Genomic DNA, 13,038 nt, shown 5'->3' with positions numbered 1-13,038 from the left:
ACATCCCACTTCTGCTTACTTTCAGTTTTCAGTTAACTGCTCTTCCGAGATCTTTTTCAATCCTCATTATTTTCAGGCAAGCTTTTCCCATCCTATATTTGTGTGTTCAATTTTTTTTTTGTTTCCTAACTTAATAACCTTTGTACATGTTTCTGCTGAATTTCATTGTTATTTGCAGCCCATTTCTCTAATCTTTTACAACCACTGTGAAAGTTCTGACTGTCTTCTAAGGTGTGTGTTCTGCTTTTCCATTGTTACTTGGAAATATGTGGCTTCACTAAACAACTGGTAGACTGCTTATTCCCCCCCCCCTTTTTTTTGGTCTGTCCATTTGTAAAGGTTACTTCTTAACATCCTTTCCAAAACTCAGCTCATTTTGAACTTTTGCTTTCCTGACACCAGATTCACAGTTCTTTACTGTTGTGCTCTTCCTTTGTGAACTGGTCTTTTTTGATTTCCTTCTTTTTTGTTTTGGTTCTTTTCTAAGCTTTTTGTGTAGCCACATTGTTTTCTTCGGATGTACTCATTTTTCCTGTTATAACTGTTTCCAATTTTTCCTTTACCCCATCCTTTAAGAACTCCCATCCATCTTGAATTCTTTTCCCCTTTAACTTCTTTTATCTTCTATCATCCCTTTGTGTTTATTGAAATTGGAGTTTTAAGTCCAGGATACACCAAATCAAACATATTCATCCCCTCCCCCCCCACTGGTGAAGGATTTTTTTTTTTAAACAGTAAAGTTAGAATTGCTCATTTTGCATTGTTGGCCTTTGATCATTTGATCAACCTTGATCATTTTGCATTGTTCGTCTTCCCTAGAGAGGTATGTTTTCTTCTTTGAATCACTTAGAAATATGCATCAAATGAATCCATTTGGCAATGCAAGGAGTTTAGAGGGAATCTGGAGTACTTTCCATGGAGTCCCAGGAAGTGAAGAACTGAAGAAGCTTCTTGGATGGAAAGCAAAACATTTCAAGGAAAAAACCAAGAAAGCCCAGTTGCCTTTTGAAAAAGCATTTTTGGGACAACCATGACCTGGATGATTGAGAATCTCCATAGACATTTCCATGGAGTCCTATCTGCATGCAGATTCAGAAGCCCCATTGTGTTTAGTGAAGTTTTTTGGCTGAACCATCTTTTACCCTAGCAAGAGCACAAGATGCTATAGAAAGCTCTCCAGATGCCTCACTTGACTCTGGAGATCACCAAATGGCTAACCTTGCATAGCATATTAGGCTAAAGTGTAGATAGTTAGCAAGAAATGCTAATTTTTCTCATTGTTATTCCTTAGTGTAGTTAATACAATCAAAAATAGGGTATGGGTATTCCTTAAATTGATAGTATTTACCAAATCCACAAAGTAAATCAACGAGGTGAAAGTATAATGGTAATTTGAATTATTATGCCATAATTTGCACAACCACCAGGAACCCCCATATATGCCATGGACATAAATCAAATACCGGTATATAAAAATAAATAGCTGCCACATACTTCCCTGGTACATATCTTCCTTATGATGTCATTTGGAGAACACTCCTGAAGGGCTTTCTTGCTACACCCACATATGTATATTCCACATCCCAAAAGAGGAACTAGGACTTGTGACTTTCCCTCTTCAGCCCAAATTAATTGCTTAAATTGCAGGCTTCTCTGCCTTTTCCTGCCAAGACTCTTGTAATCCCTCTATCATTCAGCATACACACACACACACACACATACTACTCTTGTGGGTGCACGCTCACATAATTGTCAAGAGCTAAGCTGAAGGGATGCTCTTTTCTTCCTGATATTTCCTACACTCAGCAGGGAGGGAAAAAGGGGAAAAAAAGATGTCAAGTAATTTTGGAATGAAAGTGCTTCATTATGTTAGCAGCACATCACATTTGTTCTAAATCCCAGAGCTTCCTTATGGTCAACCCCGAGAGAAGAAGAAAAAAAGAGATTCAAGGGAAGGAATATTAATGAACTCCTTTCTTTCTTTCTTTCTTTCTTTCTTTCTTTCTTTCTTTCTTTCTTTCTTTCTTTCTTTCTTTCTTTCTTTCTTTCTTTCTCTTTTCTAGAATATGTGTTGTATACAGTTGTATTTTAGCATACTTTGTTTAATAAGTGCAAGATTATTTTATGTTGGTTTATCAAGAGATTGTTTTGTTATTCAATTTAGCCTACCGCACATCTTCAGGCTTTGTGAGGCTCCATAGGAATATAGAAATAACTAAATGAGAATTGTTCTCCAGCTCTATTAACTCAAGCTAATCTGAGATAGATGATGATATCAGTATTTTAATAAAAAGCTAAAACTGTGAATTATGGGGTCATCCATGTTTAATATTCCTGATCTATAATACTGATTGTTTGATATTATTGATTTAACATAGCTGTATCCTTTTCTTTATCCAAGAGTTCAGGACCTTGGTGTTTTATTATTCTCCCACTAGAAGCATTGCTATCTTCAAAACAGCCCATGCAGAAATTATCTGCTGCAATGAGACCCAACCTGGACTGAAAAATGAGACCCAACCTGGACTGAAAAAAATCCAGAAAACCTCTCTAGAAAATGGCATACAGGTACAAAAATCTTTTCCTGTCGTCTAGAGGTAATTCAGATTTTCACAGCCCAGACAAAGGTCAATATTCCAGGCAATAAGTAGTTTAGCCTGTTGTATTTTCCATTGTTCACAGTGTGTATTAGAACAGGGGTTCCCAACCTTCGGGCCATGGCCCACTACCAGGCCTTGAGCCATTTGGAACAGGCCTTGGAAGTGATGGGTGAGCAGGCGTGCATGTGTGCATCCCCACCTGCACAAACAATGAGCAAGCACGTGCTCACGCAGCTCCATTTGCACGAGCAATGGGCAAGCGCGTGCCTGCCCCTTGTGCAAATGCAGCTGTACATGTGTGCTTGCCCACCATTTGCATGGAATCATCCCCTTCTCCCACCCCCTGTCCACAAAATGAGAAAGGTTGGCGAATTCTGCATTAGAACACAAAACATGAAGGCAATCCACTCACCCCAAATCTAAATGAAGATACTTGACACTTGACGAAGGATGAGAGGAGAAATAAGTACCATCAAGAAGAAACATACTTCTATTCAAATTTAAACAAACTCATCTTAAATAGAAACTATAGGTTTACTATAGGTCAATATAGGTCAGGAACATTTGAAACTGTCCATTAAAAAAATAATAGCAGAGGTCAAAGGGAAGGAAGGTTATGCTCATGTAGTCTCAAATACAGAGATATTTCAAAATAAGGATATATATGAAAACCTTTCCAAGTAAAAGCCGGAGGCTTAGAAAAGATTTTCAGCTTATTAGACAGAACATCAAAAGGGTGATTTTGACTCATTATGTTTCCAAAAATCTCATCGCTTACAACATTTTAGAAAATGAACCATGCCGGTAGAAAATCCTTGTGGTTCTGTATGATGATACAGCATTTATTGGAAATTTATATTATGAATAATCCTTAATATGGCTGCTTAGAAACTGCTTTTTAGCAGTCAGTAATTTTACATAGTTAGTTGAACCATATGGTGGGAAAGTCTGAACTGGCACTAATGATCAGATGTATGAATTGCTGCAGAGATGAAGCTGGCATTAAAATTAGAAGGCTCCAAGCCCCATCAACAACATATGGCTGTGTGTTAAAAGTTTGGCATTCATTGAATCAGTATTGTGGTTTAGGATGATCATAAAAGCCTAAATATGTGTTGTATAAAATTGTATTTTAACATACTTTGTTTAATAAAAAATTTCAAGGGTTTTACTGCCACATAGCAGTATTCACTAAGCTGATTTCCTCCAAGTTCGACTCCCATAATTCTCAGTTGATGAGGTCTTTAGGAGAGCTGAATTCCAGGGCATGGTATAAGCTCAATTGAAAATAGTTGAATATATATGAGAATCATAGAAAGTTGCCTTATATTGTGTCAGATTTTTGTTTTGTTTAATTTTGTTGTAGTCAAATAGTACAGAAGCACCTGGTTTTGTATAAACTCATATAATTGCTAAACCTAAACTTGACTGCCATAGGAATCCAAAGATTTAATAAAGGAGCAACCTTAATCCTACCGTGAACTATAAATAATATATTTTTCTTCTTTTGTTTGCAAAACATACGTCCTAGGCTACTTCCTCATAAATATATTTAGGAGAAGTCGAAACATCAGAAATTGTTTTTAGATACTTTGGTTATTGAAAACATCACATGCCTTTATATTCCATGATAGTCAGAACAGAAGAGACCCATTATCTTAAAACATAGGTGTGAATCTAATTGGTCTTTCTAGAAAACAGGATGTTGACCTTGATGTATCCTTAATCCAGTAGAGTTATTTTATTAAAACATCCCATCCCATACAGACTATCTTTTTAACTGCAGAGAAGTAGTAGTAGACAAAACTATGTTGTTTTATGATTCTACTCCAGCTTGATATTTAATCCAGCAAGAGTTTCAAAGCAAGAGTTTCAAAAAGCCACTAAGACAACAGCCTTTCTGGCTCTTCAGACTGATGGAGTAGGGTGGTATATAAATCAAATCGAATGAAAATGAAAATGAAATGAAAATGGTGGTGGCAGGACGAGGAGTGGGGATGGTTTTGCACATGCACATGCCTCTTGCACAAATGCAGCTTTGTGCGCTCACATGCCACTTGTGCAGCCCAGTTCCCAATGGGCCACGGCCCAGCACCAAGCTGTGGTCCAGGGATTGGAGATCCCTGCACTAAGGTGAAAATTTTATGGCAGCAAAAAAAAAGTGTATATGCAGCAAAAAAAAAGTGTATATGCAATGTTGGTGGATATTGCAACATTGTTCTTCCAGCTATTTAGTCTATTGAGTGCAATAGATCACCAGTAGTTTTTCTTACTGCTTACACACATTGTGAAACAAAATGTCAAGCAAATGAGTATGATTTGTGTGCAGTTTATAAATCTCAGAATTCTGATACTGGATGAAGAAAAGGGAGTTACCTCAGCATGAAATCCTGAAGTTAAGAATTAAATGCCCTCAAATCTAATGATACTCTTGATTTGTGGAATGGCCTGGTGTATGGGGAAAGAAGGTTGAGATCAGACATTCCCAGGTTTTTTGGCACATGTAACTCAGGATGATCTGCCATTAGTCTCCCTGCCTTGTTGTATGTGCTTCTCTCTGCAGTCCTTTCTCCAATAGCAGTGTTGTTTGCCTTGCTGGAGATTGCACTAAGAACATCATTCTGAAAGGCTATTCAGGCCAGGACACTTTAAATGGCCCTACTAGCTGCTACAATCATTTTATCATGTATCACTCTTGAAGATTTCTCTTTGTGGATAAGGTGTGTCCAAGGTGTCAAGTACTTTAAAGCAAGGGTCTTCAACCTTGGCAACTTTAAGATTTATGGACCAACTCCCAGAACTCTGGGAGTTGAAATCCACAATTCTTAAAGTTGCCAAGGTTGGAGACCCTTGCTTTAAAGGGCCACCTTAGGCATGTTAGACACAACAAAGTGCCTGTTCAGGCATCAGACCAGAACTGTGCCTCAACTGACTGCTACTTGAGGTAGCTTCCTAATGTAGCAATTGATGATAGGACTGAGAAAGTCTCTCATCTTAAACTCTGGGGAGCTTTTGCCTGTCATTCTGGACACTAAGGAGCAAGATAAATCCTCTATCCTGGCTCAAAATTAGGAGCTGCTGAGGCTTTGTATGAAATATGGTCAGAGCAAACCGCTTTGTGTTTTATACAAAGGAAGCCGTGCCGTGTTCAGTGAAGCTTGAACAGGACAGTACCCTATGCACATTTGTAGTTCGGTGTTTTTGAAGGATTATTCTTATGTGGGTAATACAACAGATGATTGAGTTTTAAAGCCCACAGCATGTAGGAAGTCAGCATGTGCAAGAGCAAGCAACTATCGAGGCTGTTCTATTTTGATAGATGTTTGTGGGTGGTACATGAAAGAAATGAGCACATGTGGGGCAGTTGTCATGTAAGACAACTGCATCCCACCTAGCTCTGGGTATTTGTGTACAGCAGCCATCTGTCTATCTCTGAATCAGACTGATGGAACACTAGTTGCCTGCTGTTAGTGAGTAGACTTGTGGGACCTCTCTGAATGCTTGAAGCTTAGGATACCAGCAGTAGTCCTTGTCAGGCAGCAATCCAAGGTCAGGGAGAAGAATTAGATAATATATTGTTGTACAAGCCTATCAATATCTATCAGTGTCATACAAATAGCTAGTGTGCATTTTCATATTTGTCTTGTTTATATTTGAGAACTGTTGTTTTTGCCTGAGGAGTTTCAATCTGCTGCAATAACTGAACATTTTGCAGCTATCATCTGCTCCTTTTCCTTTTCCTTTTTTTAAAATAATGGCATGATGCTGAAGAAAACAATGGAAATGATCTGCCAGGGCTGTGAACAATCACCTGCCCTTTTCTGCCCGCTTGTCTTTTGATCTCCAAACTGCTGAGGTGAAATTCAACCTCATTTTTAAGTCATGAGTCTTACAGCAAGGAAGACTAGAGTGATGTGCTTGAAAATAAATATGTGTGCCTTGGAACATAAAGGTAACACATACTTAGCTTAAATAAATATGTATTTATGTAAAAGTCAAGCACACTAACCTTTATATAGAAAGCAAAGCATTAAAAAAATGTTCCTATGTACTTGTAAGTGCCTTTATCCAATAACTTCAGTACGATTGTTTGAAGGGCCCCAATTCCCATTGCAGATTATAAAAATGTTGCTATAATCAAATAAAATGTTCATCTAGTTATACCATGTTCACCCAGAATTGAGACCATTAATTTCCTGTCAGAACATCTCCCTCAATTTGGTAGCTTCTAGTTGTACTAGAATGGCATCCTTTAGATAGAATCTCTGGGAATTGTAGTCCCAACACATTAAGGAGGACTGTAATGGATCAAAGGCAGATTCTAGTATAATAATGAGGAATCAGCTGGGTTACTGCCAAGATTTCCATTTACTATAGAAATATCAAAAAAGGCGAAAGATTTCTGAATGCTGCAAAGGGGCTAACAAGGAATGATACTGTGACAAGAGTGGATTTCTTTACTAATACTGGTAAAATAGATCGTATATCTGAGAAATTGGGAGTTAGACCTTCCTAAGTTAAGAGCATGAAAAAGTAAGAATGTAATTCTGTTAGGGATTAAGTGTACAACAGAACCAGAGTCTATTGTTAGGCAAAGATGCCGTATTTATTCTACTATTGCACACTGTTTCCTATAGAAGGATACATTATTAGTAGCTCAATTCATGGCAGTTTTTGTTTAAAGCAGATCTCAGAGGGGATACTTCATTCGTGCTTTGTCCTAGAGGACTGCTTTAACTCTGTCATCCAATAAAAAGATAAAAGGACAATTTGCAAAACCCAAATGATAGGTCCAGCTCCCATCTTGAAAATTCCTGGAGAACACACTTCGTAGGTTTCAGCCCTTGGGTAGGCTTACCATGGCCATCTTCCACTGGACTCAATTTGTACCCCTGTCAAAAAGAACAAAGATGCGTGGCAGCTTAAGTTTACTGTTGTTGTTGTTATTCTCACACAGGTGAAGAGACAAAAATGGTAAGGATAAAACAACAACAACAACCTGGTGTGTTATGATTTAGTTGTCAGTTGTGTTCCTTAAACAGATGCTAGCATATTCTCAGTCCTGGCAGCAGCTCCACAGAGAGATGTTCTGCAGTCATTGGTTTGCTTTCTGAGAAGACTACAATACTTTGTTGTAAAATAAAGTTGTATATTCTTTCAACTCCAAAACATTTCTAACCAATAATAGCAATCCGGAGAAAGATCTCATTTTGCTATCCTTTGTGGCTGTTATTCCAGGTCAAGTGGCTTTTTCTACAGTATATGAAAAAACCAGGTTGATATCCTGGTGTTTTAAGTGCTGAACCCCCTATCTCCATACAGACGTGACTGATGTGTGACTGATATCGAGGGGGACAAAAAAAGAGAAAGCAATAGGATGCACAAATTGATGCTGCCTTCTCCAGGAGAGCACTTATACTCCCAGATGTATTGAATATTCTCTAGAAGAAGCAATCCCATCTCATACAGAGGGTGCTCAGCTTTGGGGAATGTGGATTAAAAGGTTATAGACAGTGTAGATCTAATGAATGAGGAGGAATATGCTCATCCTGTTTCCCTCTCACTCGGAGAAGGCTGTACTTATTGTACAGGTTGGGATGGGGGGTGGGTTGGTTGGTGGAATGCAGGAAACAGAGGAAATGAAAGGGGGAATGAAAATAATGTCCTGTAAATTTAATTGGAGAGAAGGGCTCTTTTTCTTTCTTTTAGGATGTGTGTTCTAGACTTTAATATTTGGCTATTGCATGGGAAGAACTCATGGCACCTCTCCACTGTTGTCATTTTAATGCATCTCTCTCTAGCTGGAGTAACAAAGGTGGGTGTGCCTCTGCCTGAGCGCCTCAGCTGACATTTTGCACATGCTGTCTCTTTTCTGTGCTGCTTCCAGTGACTTAAAGTGGATGCTCTAATAAGGATTAACCTCTTCCTTTTAAGGAGAAGAGAGAGATAAAAAAAAATCTGCCAGGCATTTCTGAGTATTATTTCAGTTAGGAGCCTCCTCAGAGAGGGTTAAACCATCCAATAGGAATCCTAATGAAGATAGCTGCTTTGTCGGAATGTTTGCAGCATTATCTTTTCATTCAGTGATTGTACACAGAAGTGTTAATGGTATTATCTGCCCTCTGTGCGCTTTTTAATTTGGAAATAATGACCAGGTCAGTGAACACTCGTTGTCTGAGTCTCACATTACACTAGCATTGAGTGCCTTTCCCCTTGCTGCCGTCTATGAGACACTGTTGAGGTTTATTTTGGTATTAATCAAACGAGGAAGGTGGATATATTAATGCAAATATTGGGTTGTGGTATCTGTCTTTGATCTTGGCAGTTTTTAATACAGGCATCCAGTGCAACCTTAAGGCTTACCTTTATTAGACCTGCTGTCGGTTGGAATTGAAATTTTGGCTTTATTTATTACTTTTATTTATTTTATTTTATTTATTTGTCAAGTAGGTATTAGATAATATGTAGATAATTAGATAATATATAAGTATAAGCATGAATTGAATACATAAAATGAATACAATTAAAAGAGAACATTAGGACAGGGATGGTAGGCACCCTGGTACTCTTATGCATACCCCTTACACAGACTTCTTAGAAATGGGATGAGGTCAACAGTAGCCAGTCTAAGGTTAAAATTTTGGGGGTTTGGGGATGAAACCACAGAGTCATATTTTCTGCAATCGGGTTTGGAGCGGTTCACTTTAGGTTTGTTTTGCAGAATGTTTTCCATGCTAATATTTGAAGAGAGCTAAATTTAATAAGATGGATTGGAATATGAAATAAAATAGGGAGTGGCTGTTAGGGCAGAACACAGTACAGTGGACTGCTGGCTTGAGCTGGGATGTGTATCTGTGTTGCCTACCTCATAGTCATCAAGACCATGAAATATACAACTGGTACCCAGATACATAAGCATTGGCAACCATATCTTTGTGTATGAAAAAAAGAGGCAAACTGTTTCTAGTGGTATGTTCTCTGGCATGTCCTGTAGCCCCACAGGATGGTCCTTCTGATCTCAACTTCCTTTTCTCATTTTTCTAGGCAGGTGAGCTCATTTCCAGTTGAAGCACTAAGCTGTTACTTCCAATTGATGAGTGTGAATACAGTGACACAGTGTAAGGACTGAAGACAGCGAATGCAGTGTGAAATAGGAACATACAGTGTAAGGATTGCAACTGCCACTATGTAGCATAGCACATCCATGAATACCAACTAGCAATCAGAAGACACAATGAGAACACATTAATCTCACATGGACAGATTCAATCACAGTTTTGACTGTGAGCCTCTTAGACAAAGCTAGGGAATTTGGATGCTTGGCATCCAAATAAATCAGTCATCAATAGAGACATAGAAATAAACCATATTTACACACTATTCAAAAGAGATGACAAAAAGCTAAGAAGATACCAATAAAAATGAAAAATTAGAACACATCCTCCAGCAGCCAATACTCAGAGATAAGCAGGGATTAACATCAGACAAACAATAAAGTAGAAAACAATACCCTAATCAAGGAACAACCAAGGAAACCCCCTCCCCCCACCAATTCTTGCAGGGCAAGTTACTGCATGTAAACAGAGAGCGAACCTCATACTCGCTAGCACTGATAGGGGCCACAAAACAATCAGCACTATTCTTGGAAATAAATATAATAGTGCTTGGACCTTTTGCTTTTAAATATGCCAACTTTTTCACATAATTGAGTTAAAAGAGAGCCTTGATAGTACAGTGGTTTAGTGCACCCTGTTATTAACACAGCTGCCTGCAATTTCTGCTGGTTCGAATCTCTCCAAGGCTCAAGGTTGACTCAGCCTTCCATCCTTTCAAAGGTAGGTTAAATGAGGACCCAGTTTGTGGGGGCAATAAGCTGACTTTGTATAAAATATACAAAAGAATGAAGGCTATTGCTTAACGCACTGTAAGCCACCCTGAGTCTCCGGAGAAGGGCGGCATATAAATCAAATTAAAAAAAAAAAAGTAAAAAATATAACGAAGTAGGGAAAGGAACCAGGCAGCTACCATGGGGAATTTCCTTGAGCTTACTGTTACAGACAGAAACTACTATGTTTCTTTAAATGTGTACACCTATAGCTAGTAATTCCCCCTCCTTGCTGTTGGTAGCTGCATAGCCATTTTCTCTGCAGTACTTCAGAATATATTCTTGCATCGTCTTTCTTTTCTTTTCTTTTTTTTTTTGTCAGCTTTCCATCCTAATCTCAAGAATCTTGTTTTGGATTTGTTTTGTTTCTTTTCTCCTTTGACACTAACCAGCAAAGGGGTTGGAGTCTGTGCTCATGTCCTAAAAAGCATATTTCTCCCCATCAGGCTCAGTGTCAGTGGGTGGTAGGAAGCATTAGGAAGAAATAGGAACTTGTAGCACTGTAAAAAGGAACAATCCATACTTCATTAGGGGTTGTGTTATGTCTAATAGCCTTTTTTTTTTAAAGCTTAATGCTGTTAGGAGTAGTATGAAATTGATGTTTATAGTTTTATTTTAAGAACTGGCTAGTGGCAAAACAAGCCTCAGGAATATTTTTTTTTTCTCCTTAAAAATGTGGTCTCAATACATTAGGATTTTGTAAATTATTTTACTGTGTAATCAGTATTTTTGTTTTAAGTGTTACAAGCTTTTAGAAATTAGGCATAGAATGCTATATTTATAGGTCATCTGATGAAAATAAATTTAAGAGAATCTGCAAGAAGCCTTCATCATATCATGTCCTACCTCACTCTATTCTATTCTATTCTATTCTATTCTATTCTATTCTATTCTATTCTATTCTATTCTATTCTATTCTATTCTATTCTATTCTATTCTACTCTACTCTACTCTACTCTACTCTACTCTACTCTACTCTACTCTACTCTACTCTGTACTGTCTTTCCCCTCCCCAAATTTTCCCATGTATATACTGGTTCAAAGGGAAAGTAGTGTTGATGGCAATGAAGTGGCCTGCAGATACTTCTCTTGGGATCTGTCAGCCAATTGATGCTTTAAAACAAATAACATTTAAACAGGAAGTTAGTATACTGCACAGCAGATAGCAGCCTTTAAATAAGTTAATGCCTCTTTCAATATGAGTTCACTTTTATGAGATATTCATGTCATTTTATTGGCAGGGGTGTGGAAATGGTCTGTCATGCCTTCTTTGCACATATTTTTTTCTACTTGCCATTGAAGTATGTAGCCTTCATATTCCTTAATGGTTTCTCATCCATGAACTAATCAAACTCCAACTCCATTTAGCTTCAGGATCCAGAGAAAGTTAATCAGGTGCTACTCTGTTTAGCATAATGTTTATTTCTAAGAGTGCCCCAGAGAGACTCCATCAACAATTTTAGAAAATAACAATGATTGGCATCCTCCCCTTGTAAGACTAATACATAATTTATGAACTGATAAAAGATTTAGGCCAAAGTAGATTGTCAGAATCCAATCATAAAGATGGAATCCTATCACATATAGGTTCTTGTAGGTCAGTGATGGCTAACCTTTTTGCCATCGTGTGTGAAAAGCGGGGGGGAAGTGTGGTGGGGTCATGCACATGCGTGCCCGCACCCATAATTCTAAGTGCCCCACCCCCCGCGCATGCATGCATGACCCCCGCCGTGTTTCCCCCACTTTTGGCACGTGATGGCACAGTGGGCCCAGTAGGCCTGTTTTTCACCCTCCCCAGGCTCCAGAGCCTTTCTAGGAGCCCGGGGAGGGTGAAAACGGTCTTCCCCACTCTCCTGGAGGCCCTCCAGAGGCTGGAATGGCCCATTTGTCAACTTCCAGTGAGACCGGAAGGCCCATTTTTTGCTCTCCCTAGGCTCCAGAGCCTTTCTAGGGGAGGGCAAAAACGGTCTTCCCCACCACCCAGAGGCCATTCGGAGGCCAAAAACAGCCTGTTTCCATGCTTCCAGTGGGCCCAGAAGGCCCAAAAATCAGCTGGCCTGCACATGCATGCGCGCTGGAGCTGAGCTCACGTGCCACCGGTATGGCTCCGTGTGCCACCTGTGGCACGCTTGCCATAGGTTCGCCATCACGGTTGTAGGTTATAGAATAAATGAATAAACTCCTGTCTAGCTTCATAATTGCTGGAGTTTACACAATACATTAAGCCAGGAGCCATGGCTGACAAACCACAATAGTTGGTTCACAAAAAGCACTACGACCAAACTAAAGCAACCGCATGATGACTTACCATAAACTAAGGTGCTCTCTAAAGTGACTGAACCACTCAGAGTCAGTTTCAATCAGAGCCCAATAAATGAATAAATAACAAAAAACTCCAATTGCAATAAATCTTAATGTTAATGAATTTAGCTCGTAGAGCCTCTTCTCAGCTGGAGATCAATGTATCTCTGTTCTGAGAAGATGGGGGCAGATTGAAGGCCAAGAGGAAGAAGATATGAAGGCTGTATCGGCCTCTTCTTTTCAGCTCTAGGG

General features: G+C 38.9%; 1 protein-coding gene across 4 annotated transcripts in view; it reads left to right on the top strand.

Moving 5' to 3' along the window:
* Positions 1-13,038, top strand: part of SRC (SRC proto-oncogene, non-receptor tyrosine kinase) — a 102,263-nt gene that overhangs the window by 10,847 nt on the left and 78,378 nt on the right. The window contains exon 1 of one of the 4 annotated variants that reach the window (XM_087889164.1): positions 724-2,568. The exons of the other annotated variants lie outside the window; for them this stretch is intronic. The gene's annotated coding sequence lies outside the window, so the exon portion shown is untranslated. Of the gene's footprint in view, positions 1-723; positions 2,569-13,038 lie in introns of those variants that run through there. 4 annotated transcript variants of the gene reach the window in all.

Source organism: Pantherophis guttatus, chromosome 3 (assembly GCF_059756535.1).
Source record: "Pantherophis guttatus breed Tessera chromosome 3, ASM5975653v1, whole genome shotgun sequence".
Taxonomy (NCBI): Eukaryota; Metazoa; Chordata; class Lepidosauria; order Squamata; family Colubridae; genus Pantherophis; species Pantherophis guttatus.
Note: the sequence above shows the minus strand (reverse complement) of the source record. Positions and strands in the feature narration are given on the sequence as shown.